General features: G+C 36.0%; 1 protein-coding gene and 1 pseudogene across 3 annotated transcripts in view; both read right to left on the bottom strand.

Moving 5' to 3' along the window:
- Positions 1 to 17342, bottom strand: part of Xrcc4 (X-ray repair cross complementing 4) — a 246006-nt gene that overhangs the window by 65698 nt on the left and 162966 nt on the right. The gene's annotated exons all lie outside the window — the stretch shown is intronic.
- Positions 13604 to 13704, bottom strand: LOC147000877 (U6 spliceosomal RNA; annotated as a pseudogene).

The raw sequence follows: 17342 nt of genomic DNA, 5'->3' as shown, positions 1-17342 counted from the left end.
GGGTGGAGTGATAGAGGAGGGAGTCACAGACCATGCCTCCGCCCCTATGAATAAACCCAGAGGAAATACCGATGAGAACAGGAAAAAAAAAATACTACTTAGAACTGTAAGAACAGCTTTCTGATTGTAAGCCTGGCTTTCAACTGAATTTATTACTTTTAATTATCAAGGCTATTGTAGTGAAACCAACAAGCCCCTTTGACTGATATTAATTTGTTGCACAATACTGTACCACAGCCATTTTAATTTTTTGGCTGGGTATTTTACAAAACTACAAACAAATCAGAATTATTCTGGAAAGAGGCTTACTTTTGATTACTTTGTTTATACAAAATATCAAGTCAAAGCAAGCCATGAAAACTATGACAGACTCCAAAAACACTATAATAACCCGTTTCTATTTTAACAAAAGCCATGACTTACTCATTTACCCTGCCTATTCTTCCCTGGCAAAGTTGTGCCAGAGCCTATTTGTGAATTTCTGAATGTTAATTCACAAGAAAATACATTTTGTTTTAGAGTGTAGTTACCAAATGTACCATTTACAAATATAATACCATATTTACACATGTAAGATTCTTTGTTTGATTTCAAGGGCTAATGGACAATAGGCATGGCAGGGGCGTTGCTGGGCTGTTGCACTCACGCAGAGATAGCTGGGACTATATGTATAAGACTTGTACAAGGTCATGCCAGTCAAAATCCTTGCATATAGTCCTAAAGTCCACTTCTAGCTACAGAGCTATTGCCAAATGATAGATGCCTGTGGTGAGAAAGTTGGTTTCTTCAGGCTACAGCTTCTGAAGGCTGTTTCTGCGCCACAGATGGTCCTACATCCATATACATAAAGGTACCCTTATCTAGACTTAGTGGATCTAGCAGAAAATAGCACATGAAGTCAGGAAGGAAAAGTATTGAAGGGACTAGAGGAAGGGCTAGCTAAAAGGCTCTAGGGTAGATCTGATCAAAACGTATATGGATAGAAAACATTTTCACCTTAAGAAATTAAATCTGAATATCCTACATGTAATGCCAAGTTAGGTAAATTAAATTGTAATACTTTCAGGTACTGTGTTCTCTACAGATACAAGACTGAAAGGCTTGCACCTCAGCATGCTACATTATTAAGATTCTCACTGGAGAATGGGAACATACTTTGTTCTCTGAATTAGGGCATATTATGATCAAGTTCATTACACATCTTTTACCAGGCATTATTGATTTCCCCTTTTAGCATGACAATTGAATATAAAATGAATAAATGCTCCACAAAGTCCCTCTTCTTAAAGCTTGCTCATGAATAGAATCCTCAATGCTTAACTGTATCATTCTATTTTACAAACCCCATGTGTTCGCTTGAATTGCTTGCATTTCTTATTTTCCTGTTTTGAAACATATCACCTAACTATTTCTTTTGGTTCTCTAAATTCAATTGGATACTAATTTTCATATCTCAACACTAATATGAAAAAGAACCATGAGAAAGATCTGACTTGCACTAGGAGGTGGGGAGGAAGAGATGATTTAAGATCCTAAAATACAGGACAGACAGAGTTCTTCATGAATTCATTTCTGTCTGTGAGGGAGGGTGGGTCCTTGGAACATGTATCTCATGTCTTCCTTTCTGATGCCAAAGTGTAGGCAAAAATGAGTCAATTTAGTTCACATTCAAGTTACAAACCTGAGTAGATTTACGTGTTTAATGAATCAGTGAAATAAAGACGCTGAAGAAACAGAAATCAAATAAATCAGAATGTGGAGTCATACAGCAGTCTTCACAGACAACAGTCACACATTAAAACGTCTTTACACAATTTTTTTGCCCTAATTTTTGATGGTTTTTCTAAATAGACAAATTCTGGACACTGATATTGTAAATCATTAAAATAATTAAGAAATTATGAAGGATGCTACAAATAGGTAATCCAGAAATGGAAGAAGTGAGAATTATGACAATCCATTATACAAACTGGGAAGATAGAAGAAAAAGCAGAGAAAACTCAAGATCCTAGGTCTACCTTCAGTATAGTAAAAGAATGCTTGCTTATCAGATCTCGGTTATTAGCGAGGGAAATTAACTAATCTTCAATATTCTCTATAGTTTACAATATTCCGTTGGAATTGTTTTCTAACTTCAGCAGGTTATGGTTTAGATGTGGCAAATGATAAACTAGGAAGTTAAGTCAGTTACTGTTCTGCTAGAAGAGGCAGAGTCTATGATGGAAAGAGATATTGAATGTACAGTGTTTTTCTTCTTTAAAAATGTATCAACTACAAGGAAAATATCAAAATATCAAATGCTACAGAACACTTGTGACAGATGTAATTCTCTCTGAGGCCAGTAGATAGAAAGGAGGTTGAAGGAGTTTTCTGAACAATATGGTTCTTATTCTCTAGTCGGAGGAAAGTACATGGGCCAGTGTGACACAGATATGGAAAACTAAGAGGAAGTACCTAGCAGAACGAATCATCAGCCATTGGAGGACCTTGGCGTAGTCCAGTGCTATAGATGATGAACATTTAAAAAGTGGTTTGTAAAGAGACTAGAAAGAGATGCAAACTCAAACGCCCAAAGGTATACAAATGGATGAAATTTCTGAATAAAATTTAGAGAATATTAAAGATTGAGGAGCAGCAATATGGCTTATTGGATAAGGGTATTTGTGCCCAGGCCTAGTAGCCTGCGTTAGATCCTCACGACCTATATGGTGAGAAGAGAAAACTGCATCTCTCAAGTTGGCCTCTGAAATGCTCATGCATACTGTGGAATGTGCCCATGCACACTCATATAGACATTCACAAAGATATACATAACGACTTTAAATAAAAAATAAAAATAAAAAAAATTTAAAGAAGATTTTAAGTAAAAAAGAGTGAATATCCTCTTTTAGGAAAACAGATGAAATAGTTGCCACTGTATATGGGGCAATCTTCTAAGTTTAAGAGCTCAGAAATCTCCCCTTTTAAAGTTAAAATGTCAATGCCAACTTTTAAAGAAAATGAGGCTAAATACAGATGTGCACTAAGTTTTGATAATGGCCTGCTACTTTGCAACTTCTAAAGTAGAGTTAGGCAAAACCAAGCTTATGAAAAGTTCTGTGTATTATGCTAAGGGGTTTGAAATTTATCTTGAAAAAGATAGGACTCATTAAGAGGTTTGAAACTAACATTCTCGAGTACTAGTTGGGTCTGCATATAGGAAGTCTGAGAGGGAGCTATATAAGGACTTATACAAGACAGTGATGAGCACAGAAAGACACAGGTTTGGAAAAAGTTAAATAAGGCACAAGGTTGATATGTGACACAATTTAAACTTGAAGCTGAGTCTCCTACCTTGCTTGGTATTTTATATTTACCTCAGTATTTTGATTTCTTCTGCCATATGTATGTATGTATGTATGCATATGTGTATGTATGTATGCATGTATGTATGTATGTATGTATGTATGTATGTATGTATGTATGTATTTTGAGCCAGGTTTTCCTTACATAGTCCAGGCTGGCTTAAAATTTGTAATTATACAGGTACATCTCTGAGCAAAGCTAGAGATATCTTTATAAGGAGAACATTGTGCAATGTATGTGGTGCCTGAATGATTCTGTACAAACATGAAAAGTTACATAGTTCAGGTAATAATGTACTAAAATAAGCTCTAAGGAGAATAAACAAAACTCATCATGACAGATGCTGAATAAGGCCCTGTGCTTTGGTAAGCAAATGTTCTATCTAATTTAAAACTACTCAAAAGAGAGACATACTACAATGATGTTGTGTTTCAGAATTTATGTCACAGAAATCTGTATTTCCAGCATGGGGCAGTACTAGGTAGAGCCTCATGATAGTGATTAGATCATCAGAGGTCTGCTTCATGAACACATTGAAGCCTTATGGAAAAGCTGGAAGGAATTCTCTAGGTTTCTTTTCACTTTTCTGCTTTCAACCATATCAGGTTTAGCACTAATCTCTTTTACCAAAAGTCTTTGGGTACAGTACAGCTAATGATATTAAAGCAGAGATACAAAGAACTAGATACAGAAGACCAGGAGTATGAGCTATCAGAATACCAGCAATAGCTGCAGGACTGAAGCATGCACAAAGAAAAAGGGAGAATGAAGAGGTCAGCTCAGGAACTTTGGAAAATTCTACCAGAACCCTCCCCTCTGGAACAGAAAGGCTAATTACATTCCTCAGACCACAGTGCAGGGCTTGGGGGTGGGGTGGGTACCAACCAGCAGACACCTATAGGTGGGGGAGGCCCAGAGCACATAGTCACATTCCAAGACCTTTGGTTACCTACAGACAAGGGATGTCCTTGCCATCTCATTCCCTAAAGACCAATCAGTTTAAAAGTCACACTGTTCTGCCAATAACATTGTGCCCTAATGGCTGCTGCTCTGTAAACTGGATAAAAACTCTCGCTGAACATGGTGCACAGGGTCGCTTCTCTCTCCTTTGTGTTCAGGATGACCCTGGCATGCTAGAACAATAAAATTCCTATTGCTTTTGCAAAAGAAGAAGAAGAGGAGGAAGAAGAGGAAGAAGAGGAAGAAGAGGAAGAAGAGGAAGAAGAGGAAGAAGAAGAAGAAGAAGAAGAAGAAGAAGAAGAAGAAGAAGAAGAAAGAGAATAAGAAGAAAGAGAATAAGAAGAAAGAGAGAAAGAAAGAGGGAAAGAGGGGAAAGAGGGAAAGAGGGAAAGAGGGAAAGAGGGAAAGAGGGAATGAGGGAAAGAGGGAAAGAGGGAAAGAGGGGAAGAGGGGAAGAGGGGAAGAGGGGAAGAGGGGAAGAGGGAAAGAGGGAAAGAGGGAAAGAGGGAAAGAGGGAAAGAGGGAAAGAGAAAAAGAAAGAAAGAAAGAAAGAAAGAAAGAAAGAAAGAAAGAAAGAAAGAAAGAAAGAAAGAGCCAGCCTTAGGGTAACCATTGCTGTGCTGAAACACCATGACCAAAGCAAGTTGACAGGACTTGGGTTCACATTTCCTATGACTGTTCATCTAAGGAAGTCAGAGCAGGACCTGGAAGGAGGCCTTGATGTGAAGTCCATGAAGAAGAACTGCTTACTGGTTTGCTCCACATGGTTACGCAGCCTGCTTACTTAAAGAACTCAGGAAGTTAGCCTGGGAATGGCACCACCCACAATGGAGTGGGCCCTCCTCCACAGATCACTAAATAAAATGTCCTAAGGCTCCCCTACAACACAATTTTATGGAGGTATTTTCTCAATTGAGGTTCCCTCCTTACTGATGACTCTAGCATATGTCAAGTTGATATAAAACCAGTCAGCATACCATTTGACTGTACAATAAGAAGGCCCCCACTTAATACTGAATCTTAGACTGTACTTTGTTAATGAACTTCACAAAGAACTGTGAGAAATAAATAACTTTAACATTTAAATTATCCACTACATTGCATTTTAGTACAGCACTATAATGGACTAAGACTGCTACGATCACATGTGTAGTAAGGGAACAGAATGTATTATCTTACTCTGGTCACACCTCACAAGTTCTGACTAACAATAACTCATTTGACAAGTTTTCCAGATCATATGCACTGTTGTTAAACTGCATATTTAGAGGAAGCAGAGTGGACAGGTTTAGTCTGGTTAAATACAAAATTTTCTTTTAGTTCAATTGAGAAACAGCCAGACAACAGTAAATCAATTGGGAAGTGAAGTCATTAGGTGGGGCAAGGTGATGTCAAACCTCTGAGTGTTTTTCTCTTAACCTTTTGGTTAGGAGCTTGATGCCATTTGCCCAGCTGGCACAAGACAAGATTATAAAAGAGCATTTCATAAATAGCTCTGTGGATAATAAATCAATTCATACTGCCTGCTTTTTTAAAAAAGCTAAAATATGCTCTATTTTTAAATTTAAATGCTATTTTTCATAAGATCACTGAAAATATTTAATTGTGGTAAGTTTCTATACCTTAAAATTTCTTGCAATTATACTTACATGAGTAAAGAAAATTGCTAAATCATGACAATTTAGAAATACGTTTCATTCTTGTATAAAATACCTCAAACACATTGAGAACCCAGAAGGGAACCACATAGTTATTAAATCCGATATATTTCACAAAATAGATATCTAAGCTTACGTTAACTTGATCAATCCACAGATGTTAATACTCATTAAAGGAGGAAGCACAGAGCTTTGGCACCACAGTCACTCACTCTGTGTTTTGTGTATTTTGTGTTTAAAGTTCAACTTTGGAATCACTCAGCCATGCTGTCTATTCTCACTCACTTTGAGATTATTTGTCAGGAGTCTCAAATACCCAGGTTCCCAAATTTGTAGCTCAAGTCTCTTTTATCCCAGAAAGTCTGAAATTATATACATGACTCTGTTTTGATGACTTTTAATTCTTATTTCTTTTTTTTATTGGTTATTTTATTTATTACATTTCAAATGTTATCCCTCTTCCCAGTTTCCCCTCCACAAGCCCCTTATCCCCTTCTTCTTTCCCACCCCCTCTATCAGTGTGCTCCCCTAGCCCCCTACCTACTCCTGCCTCAGTGGCCTAGTGTTTTCCTATCCTGGGTCATCAAGTCTCCACAATCAATCAAAACAGAATCTAATTTTTGTTCTTTGGGATTTAAGATGGTTAATCTTGGTTGTCAACCAAACTACACCTGGAAATATCTAAAATCCATGCAGTTGGACAAGCTAGGAGTTTTCTGAGTTTATCATTTGAGGTAGGAAGACCCATCCTAAATCTTGGTGATATCTCCTGGTGGTAGCTTACATAAGAGGAAATGGAAGAAGAGAGCTCTTGCTCTTTGTCTGTTTACCCTCACTCTCAGCAGTAAGCTCGTCTACAGTTGCTGATACATTCCTTTGCTGGTTCTACATCTTATTTCTTGTTATTACAATGTAGACCAGATCAGCAGCTCTCCAACTTCAGACTGGGACTACTGAGACATCCAGCCTTGCACACTGACTTTTCCTTTAGAGAAAACTTAAGTAATACAATGGTCCTGTATTTCTATGTATTTAAGTGTATTGGTCACACAGATGGAATAACCTGATTCCCCGTCTCCATTGCTACCCTTAGGAGGAGGCAAGATCTGACAATTTACAGCTAAAACAATTCTAGTATCTAGGAATGCCTCAAAATTTCTCCAAACAGCAGAGATAATTAAGGAATTTTGTTATTGGATTACAAGATGAACTATTATTATCTTTACTTCCAACTTCCAAAGAATGTGTGTATGTGTGTGTGTGTGTGTGTGTGTATTTGCCAATGTCCTGATAATTTGAGTGAAGTTAAATTTAAAAGCAATAGAATAAGTGTTTGGCAGAAGAGATTTCCAGAAACCCTAAGATCCAGGTTGTGACATGGTTATTACTCACTGCTCTTAGTCAGATCTACAATGTCTTAATTACTTTTCCTTTACTTGTTTCTGTAAAACAAAACCCAACAAAGTCAACTTAAGGAAAGAAAGGCTTATTTTAGTTTCCAGTTTGAGGGTATAGATTATTGTTGTTGGGAAGATGTGGCAATAGGAGCTTGAGGTAGCTGTCACATGATGTCTATTATTAGGAGACAGATGAATGTTGATAGTCAACTCACCTTTCTTTATATCCAGCTAAGCAACACAGCTCAAGGCACAGTTCCATCCAAACTCAGGGGGACGGGTGCTCTCAATTCACTTAATGCTTTCTGGAAACACAGGCACATATGCAACCAGAAATGTGATTCCATGGTGATTGTAAATCCAGAATGATAGAAATCAATGTGCAACTTGGTGCAGAAAGGAGTGTGATTTTAGAATGGCATAGACAAAACAGATGTAATTGTTAAAAAGTGTCTAAGTTAGGGTTTTATTGCTGTGCATAGATGCCATAACCATGGCAACTCTTATAAAGAAACACATTTAATTGAGGCTGGCTTACAGGTCAGATGTTTAGTCTATTATTGTCTTGTCTCAGCAGGAAGAATGGCAGTGTTCATGCAAACAATGTACAAGAGAGGGATCTGAGAGTTCTATATGCAGATCTGATGTCAAAAGGAAGAGGGAATGACAGTGGACCTGGCTTGAGCCTCTGTACCCTCAAAGCTCACCCCACTGATAAACTTCTTCTTAACAAGGCTGCAGGACTTCCTAATAAAGCCACTCCCTGTGAACCCATGGGGCCCACTTTCATTCAAACCATCACAAAGAGATTAGTGCTATCAAAGAGAAACCCGGAGATGCATACTGGGACAATTAAGAACATACTTTGAAGTAAGATCCCAATATAAAAAAGGCATCACCTTTTAAAAATGAAAATTCAACTGAAGGAAGAGGGATTGCACCAAGAATGTCCCCACAGAGCTTCCTTATTTGAAAACAAACACCTAAGAGAGGTGTTTTTGTTCTGCTACCATGACAGCTGTGATAGTGGGAGCCAGATATTTTAAACTGGAAATATACTTTGGCTATGTTTTCAGTATGGTGCCCATATTTTAGGCACTGAAGATGCAAGATGAAGACATAAAGGCTGGCACCAAGGTGGCAGAAGACTGCTGAGGACAAGCAGCATTTCTCTGGGTCAGATTTCCTTTACAAGACCTCTATGTTACAAATCTGTGAAACTTAATGGTAAGTTCTAAATGAAGTGCCAGGATTTTGGAGATACGAGATAATAAGGTATGAGATGCCTACTTAGGAAAGCTGCAGACATGGTGTGGATCTGGCCCAAGGCAGGTTACAGCAATAGAGCTAGAGAGATGGGGCAACTAAAGTACAGTAAAATACAGATGATGCCAATTGTAAGCCTTGAATGCTGGACACAGATCTTAAACAGTAGGTGTTTGCCTTATTCCAGGACTTGCTTTGGCTCTATTTTTCATTGCCATATTCTTAACTTTCCCATTAGAAAAATATATACAAACACATGTATGCACGAAATAATAATTGGATGAAAAGAAAGGCTATGAATATGAAGGAGGAACACAAATGACTGAGAAACACTTAGGGAACTGTTCAGTGGTAGCCGTCAGGGAAATACAAATTCAGACTACTTAGTTATTTCATTGCACACCTGTCAGAATAGCCAAGACCAATACTTTTCACCATTTCTTTTGTTGATGATATTCAACATTAATCCATGGAGGTCAGGTAGGGTCCAAAGAATTATTTCCATTTTTCAGTATCTGTTGAGGTTTGCTTTGTTGCCTAATATACATTTGTTAAGAGTTCCATGAGATGCCAAAAAGAAAGTATATTAATTTCGGTCACTTTATAATATTATTTATTTTTTATTAAACTAATAAAATTTATTTTAAAATATACAACTCAGTATTGACATTTTTTAAGTCATCAAAATAATTTATAATAGTTAAATGTCTCTTAACTATAAATGATGTTTTCTGAAGCTAAAAGTAATATGTACTCAACCAGGTTTTAAAATCTCTTTGGACATTAAAAATGAAGAAGTAGAAAAAAATTTCTTATGAATATCTCTAAGAAACAAAATTGTGAAAAGTTCCTGATTAGACAGAACCATTCCATCTCCAAGGGAGAATTCTTAGTCTAATTGGCTTCACAGAATGAATTAGGTAGTGTTCCATTTATTTCTATTTTGTGGAATAGTTTGAAGGGAACTGGTATTAGTTCTTTGAAGGTCTGATAGAATTCTGGACTGTGTCCTTCCCCCAGCCTTGAGCAGGCTAAACAGAGTGTAAGTATTGACCACAGTTGAACCTTAACTACTCAGGTGGAGTCTACTGCCTTGCAATTTCCTACAGGAGTGGACTGCCCACTGAGCTTGCTTTGCAACATAATCTACCTGAAACAAAGAATGGGGTCTGTGGGCTCTCCCTATATAAATACAGTGCTGAATGTTAAACTTTGAACCTTGACAAGAAACTTTTGTTTTGGCTGCATCCTACTCTCCCACCACATTCCTTTTCATTTCCAGACACCCTTTCAGGTAGACCCAGTTCTCTAAAGCCTCTGGACAGCTACACTGCACTAAACCCATCTGGTCCTGGGCCTTTTGGGTTGGGAGGCTTTTAATGACTGCTTCTATTTCTTTAGGGGATATGGGACTATTTAGATGGTTAATCTGATACAGATTTAACTTTGGTATTTGGTACCTATCTAGAAATTGTCCATTTCACCCAAATTTTCCAGTTAGTTTGAATACAGGTTTTTGTAGTAGGATCTGACGATTTTTTTTAATTTCCTCAGTTTCTGTTGTTATCTCTCTTTTTTCGTTTCTGATTTTATTTGGATACTGTCTCTGTGCCCTCTGGTTAGTTTTGCTAAGGGTTTATCTATCTGTTGATTTTCTCAAAGAACCAGCTCCTGGTTTGGTTGATTCTTTGTATAGTTCTGTTTATTTCTACTTGGTTGATTTCAGCCCAGTGTTTAATTATTTCCTGCCCTCTACTCCTCTCGGGTGTATTTGCTTCTTTTTGTTTTAGAGCGTTTAGATGTGCTACTAAGCTGCTAGTATATGCTGTCTATGGTTTCTTTTTGGAGGCACTCAGAGCTGAGTTTTTCTCTTAGCATTGCTTTCCTTGTATCTCATAAATTTGGGTATGTTGTGGCTTCATTTTCATTAAATTCTAAAAAGCCTTTAATTTCTTTATTTCTTCCTTAACCAAATTATCATTTAGTAGGGCTTTGTTCAGCTTTCATGTGTATGTGGGTTTTCTGCTGATTTGTTATTGAAGACCAGCCTTAGTCCTTGGTGATCTGATAGTATGCATGGGATTATTTCAATCTTCTTATATCTGTTGAGGTCTGTTTTGTGACCAATTATATGGTCAGTTTTGGAGAAGGTACCATGAGGTGCTGAGAAGAAGGTATATTCTTTTGATTTAGGGTGAAATGTTGTATAGGTATCTGTTAAATCCATTTGGTCCATAATTTCTGTTAGTTTCAATGTGTCTTTGTTTAATTTATGTTTCCATGATCTGCTTATTGATGAGAGCTGGGTGTTGAAGTGTGAGGTGCAATGTGTTCTTTGAGCTTTACTATAGTTTCTTTTATGAATGTGGGTACACTTGCATTTGGAGCATAGATGTTCAGAATTGAGAGTTCATCTAGGCAGATTTTTCCTTTGATGAGTATGAAGTGTCCTTCCTTATCTTTTGATAACTTTTGGTTGAAGGTTGATTTTATTCGCTATTAGAATGGCTACTCCAGCTTGTTTCTTGGAACCATATCCTCGGAATATTATTTTCTAGGCCTTTACTCTGTGGTTGTATCTTTCGCTGACACTGAGATGCATTCCCTATATGCAGCAGAATGTTGGGTCCTATTTACATATCGACTCTGTTATTCTATGTCTTTTTATTGTGAAACTGAGTCCATTGATGTTAAGAGATATTAAGAAATAGTGATTATAGCTTTCTATTATTTTTATGTTTGTGTGGCTATCTTCTTTTTGGTTTGTTGAAAGAAGGTTACTTTCTTGCTTTTTGTAGGGGGACGTTTCCCTCCTTGAGTTGGTGTTCTACATATTATTCTTTGTAGGCCTGGATTTGTAGAAAAATGTTGCGTAAATTTGGTTTTGTCATGGAACATCTTGGTTTCTCCATCTTTGCTAATTGAGAGATTTGCTCAGTATAGTAGCCTGGACTGGCATTTATGCTCTCTTAGGGTCTCTGTATGATATCTGCCCAGGATCTCCTAGCTTTCATAGTTTCTGGTGAGAGTCTGGTGTAATTCGGATAGATCTGCCTTTATATGTTATTTGCCCTTTTCCTCTTACTGCTTTTAATATTCTTTCTTTGTTTTGATCATTTAGTGTTTTGATTATTATGTGACAGGAGGTTTTTCTATTCTGGTCCAATCTATTTCAAGTTCTGTAGGCCTTTTGTATGTTCATGGGCATCTCTTTATTTATGTTAGGAAAGTTTTCTTCTATAATTTGGTTGAAGATATTAACTGGCCTTTAAGTTGGGAATCTTCACTTTCTTCTATTATCCTTAGGTGTGGTGTTCTCACTATGTCCTGGATTTTCTGGATGCTTTGGGTTATGAGCTTTTTGCATTTTGCATTTTCTTTGACTGTTGTGTCGATATATTCTATGGTATCTTCTGCTCCTGAGATTCTCTCTTCTATCTCTTGTATTCTGTTGGTGATGCTTGCATCTCTGACTCCTGATCTCGTTCCTAGGTTTTCTATCCCCAGGGTTGTCTCCCTTTGTGAATTCTTTATTGTTTTTATTTCCATTTTCAGATCTTGGATGGTATTGTTCAATTCCTTCACTTGTTTGGTTGTGTTTTCCTGCAATTCTTTAAGGGATATTTTTTGTTTCCTTTTTAAGGGCTTCTACCTGTTTACCTGTGTTCTCCTGTATTTCTTTAAGGGAGTTATTTATGTCCTTCATAAAGTCTTCTCTCATCATCATGAGATGTGATTTTAAATCAAAGTCTTGTTTTTCTGGTGTGTTGGGTATCTAGGGCTCACTGTGATGGGAGAACTGGGTTCTGATGATGCCATGTGGTCTTGGTTTCTGTGGTCATTCTTCCCTTGCCTCTCCCCATCTGGTTATGTCTGGTGTTAGCTGATCTTGCTGTCTCTTACTGTGGTTTGTCCCTCCTGCAAGTCTGTGTGGTAGAACTCCTGGGAAACCAGTTCTCTCTGGGAGTCATTTGGGTATAGACAGCTGTGGCACAGGGTCAGCTAAGCATGCAGATGGAAACCGGAAGGATCCTGTCCCCAGCTATTGCCTGGTTTCTATGTCCTGATGGCTCAGGGCAGGTCCCTCTTGGGCCAGGAATTTGAGTAGAAGTGGTGGTCTTACTTGTGCTCACAGGTGAGTCAGTACTCCTGGGAAACCAGCTCTCCCATGATGGTACTTGGGTTTAGAGAACTGTGACACAGGATCAACTCCAGGCACAGATGGAAATTGGAAGAATAGTGGCCCACTGTCACAGGATGCTTCTTGGGTCCTGTGACCTGAGGGTTCTTGGTGGGTCCCTCTGAGCAGAAGTGTTGGTCTTACCTGTGCTCACAAGCTTGTTAGCACTTCTGGGAGACCCACCCTCTCCCAGCAGTGTTTGGATCAGAAGTTATACTCTTTAGTGTCTGAATGAATATTCTGTAGATGCCTGTGTATCAGAGGTATTTGATTTATGATATGATTTAACACCAGTATTTCTGTTTGGTTTTTAGATGGATTACCTCTCTATCAGTGAAATTTGGATACCGAAGGCATCCACTATCATTATTTTAGGATATTGTAAAACTGGTGATTTTCTGCTAGGTATAAAAGTGTCTAGGATTATCCTCCTGATTGATATTCTTCGTTAATGAGATTTCATTCTGCTTCCCTATTTCTTATTAGTTTTGGCTTGAGTCTATTTTGTCAGATATTATAATAGTTCTACCTGATTCCTTCTTGGTTGTACTTGCTTGGAATGGCTTTTTCAATTATTTAACCCCATGGTGATTTTGTCCTTACCTGTGAACTGTGGTTTTATTTTGTTGTTGCTGGTGCACTGGAAAATGGATCCTGTATTTCAATCTAATCTGCAATTTTATCCTTTTATTTGGAACAGAGATTACAGGGTTTATTCATTGCTGTTACTTTCTTGTGGTGTGTTTCCCCCCCCCCTTTGATTAATTAATTTTTCTGTGATTACATGTTCATTGTGTAAAAATACAGAATAGTTCATGAATTTGCATGTCATTCTTTACAAGGGCCATAATCTTATTTTACCATTTAAATTTTTAGTGTGTGCTGCCAAAGTGAGCACTCTTGGGCAGATTCCTAATTTGCTTCAGGAAAGATCTCGTCTACCAAATTCCTTTCAGTAACAGATGATGTTTCACAGTCTTTGGCTGTAAGGAGACAACAATGTTCTCTATCTCTGTCTTTCTGTAAATTCATAATTATTCATATATATGTATATGTATGTATGTATGTATATAGATATATAGATATATGTCCATGCAATATGACTTGGGTTTTGGTGCTCTAATTCCATGTTTTTTTATTCTGTAGTATGTTCACTGATAGGATAGCTTCACTCTTAATTTGTGCAACAGACTCAGTGTAAGCTTGCAGTCTATAACTACTGTCTGTCTAAAAGAAGCTGAACAGCAGATATGTGAAATTTTCTTTGGAAGATAATTTCTCTTTCTTTGCTGCTTAGCCTTTTCCCAGGAATTGTACTTTACAATATATATCTAATATGGCTGTGTGTGTGGGGTCACTTGAAGGGCATATCATTTCCTTCTGTGTCCAGTTAGCACTGATTTTGACACATGGTTACATCTCCATAACAATGAGGTTGAGAAAGGTAGTTGATTGTATAAAGTATGGACTACATAACAGCACATTTAAAGACATTTTAAAAAATCCCACATTTAAAAATAAAAATGAAATATAGCTTTGAGGTTGGCAGCCATGGAATCTGCTAAAACATCCAAATGCATCAGGGGGCACAAAGAGGATCAATGATGAAAAGAAATGCTACGAGTCCATACACTTACAAGCATGTACATTATTGTTATTTATAATGCCTTTAGAAACATATTTATCTTCAAAGCCAGACTCAGCTCCTAACTCCTCTGCTTGGACTTCCAAGCTGATCACATGTCCTTGTACCACATTTCTCCAAAGAGAATTTGAGCTCTCTCTTTAGAACTTCAAATGTTCAGAAACATTCAGAAGTATGCATGGTGTTTGATATTATATATATATATATATATATATATATATAAAAATATAATATATATAATTTGTATATTATATGTTATATGTATTACATACAAAAATATATTATTATATATTTATGTATAATTTGAATACATATATTAAAAGCCAGTTTGTTAATAATTATCATATAGATATATATGAATATCTTCTATTGATAGCCTATGGCCCACTAAATCATGAAAGTGTATTTTAATAATGAGTAATGCTGAATAAATATTATTTTATTAAAATAAAGAATTTTCAATATTGAATCATAAAGTATAAGCAGGGATTATTTCTCCTGATAAATACTTCTATTGAGTATGGATCACAGAGATTTGCAAATTAATTACCTTACTTAAGTGATTAAAAAGGTTTGAAATAATGATTATTTTCAAACCAAATTCATAGTTTATAGAAATTTTAGGTATAAAGTTGTTCAATCACAGAAATATATGTTCAAACACAGTTGTTCAATCCAAGTAACACCTTTTACTTGAAACTCAGAAAGATGTACACATATTCCTATTGAGTTTACTTTAAAATACACCAAAATCTGTGAGTAATTTTCAATTTGAATTTATGCATTAGCCGAGTTGGAGAAGACTTGATGTAAGAGCAGTTCTATGAGAGAATTATAACATTAAAATTTATGTCATTTTTTATCATTTATTTTATTCTATATTTATATTTTAATATTTATATGTTATTTATATATAAAATAAAATATTTGAGGTCTATTGAAGTATATTATTTTCAGGTTTCATTACAGTAGAAATTAAAACACATGTAGTTATAAGACTAATTTCCTGATAATTTCAGAACTATCCTACAAGACTGTGGTTAATACTGCATGCTCTTTAAAATATATGAATTTTTTCCTTCTTGAACACTTAGACTGTTAAAAAAATCCTTTAGGACAAGTTTATTTTAACAGTGTAATTCCTGATGTTATTGGCAGATGCATAATAATGTAGGTGACCAATTTTCCTTATTGGAGTTGTAAGCACAATCAATAAATCACCACTGAAGTGGCCTGACCACAATCAGTGTACCCTGGAACAAGGCCAGCAGGCCATTAATCAAAGCATGGAAAGCAAAAGTGAGAGCCACAGGCTCAACAGCTAGGTAAACACATGGAGAAGCTAATAAAAAATGCCTTGTTTTAAAACCAGCTTAGTGTTTACTTTGCAACTAACATAAACATTATGATAAAATTAAAGTTGTATAATAAAAGAAGTTTGTTTTGATGACCAAAGAAGATATATAGCAATTCAATTGTATGTTTCCCATTTGATACGGAAAAAGTTTAAATTTTAGAAACCCCAAATTGCAAGAATTAGGTATTTCTGCCTGATATTCTCCCTGTAGATAAATATACATGCAAATCACTCAAACAGGTTGAGTTGCAACTTCAAAAAGCCATAGTAGCAACTTTAGGAATTAAATACAAATAGAGAACAGGCAGAACATTTTGTATTGTCATAAGAATTTTCTGCTCTATCTATGCATGTATATATGTGCACATATAGAGCAATTTTATATATATTTTTAAAAAAGATAGCTTTAAAATATGTTGTTTTCATTCAACATTAAACTTCAATCATTAGTAAAGAGAGGGAAAATATTTTCTCAGTAAACAAAGAAGAAGTTTAGACAATTCTAATTTTCATAGAAAATATTTTAAATAAATTATTCAAGGTCTAAACATTTCGCTACAGTTGCTTTTTCAGGAAAAGATACACATAATTTAGCTAAAAGACCTGGCAAGGTAGTGTCTTAGCAAAAAGTAATAGCGGATAATACTCTTAATCATGCCCAGTGCCTTCTACCCTTACTGGTCTGGGAGATACATAGGTATTATTAACCCAATGTCTGAACCCGCAGAGCTTGCAATTATGTCCCTAGTGTGTTAACAAAGTGGTTTTAAGCAAGCAATTGAACCGCATTAAAATTGAAGTTAACTGAATTAACTTCATTCAGTTATTTTACAAATACATATGAAAATGTAGTGCTAATTAACAGAGTTGCAATGAAAATTAAGTACATTAAATGTCCAATTAAAATAGTAGTTGCCACTGAGGAATCAAACCAAAATTAACACAGCAGTACAAATAGTACCCGAAAGGATGGTTGTTAGAATAGGATAAAACTATCCTATAAGAGAACCGGAAAATTACTTTTTTGGGGCAAATAATCTAATGTATCTAGAACTGAGCTTTCTAATCTATGAACTAGGTAGAGGTAAATAACATAAAGCTATGTATGTATGTATCTACCTACCTATCTACCTACCTACCTACCTACCTATATATCTATTATATATTATTATTTATCTATCTTGTTTATTACAATGCTTAATACACGATAACATCAAAATTATAAATATAATAAATAAAATACAGATGATAATATGGAAAAATACTAAAATTTAGTATATCAGAAGCTCCAAAGTAATAGGAAACATATATCTCTACTGCAAATAGCTGTTATGAATAGCTAATGATAAATGATAAAATTCAATAAACAATAAATATGTGAGAAAGCAAACAAGAATGATTAACTTGAACTATGGAAAAAGTGTCTCAGGAAGATCACTGCCAGCTTAGGTAACCCATGGAGACACTTTCAAAGAGCACACACACACACACACACACACACACCCAAATACACACAGATGAGTTCATTAATAGT

Source organism: Mus caroli, unplaced genomic scaffold, assembly GCF_978045245.1.
Source record: "Mus caroli unplaced genomic scaffold, Mus_caroli_1 scaffold_15, whole genome shotgun sequence".
Lineage (NCBI taxonomy): Eukaryota > Metazoa > Chordata > Mammalia > Rodentia > Muridae > Mus > Mus caroli.
This window is presented reverse-complemented; position numbering and strand designations above follow the sequence as displayed.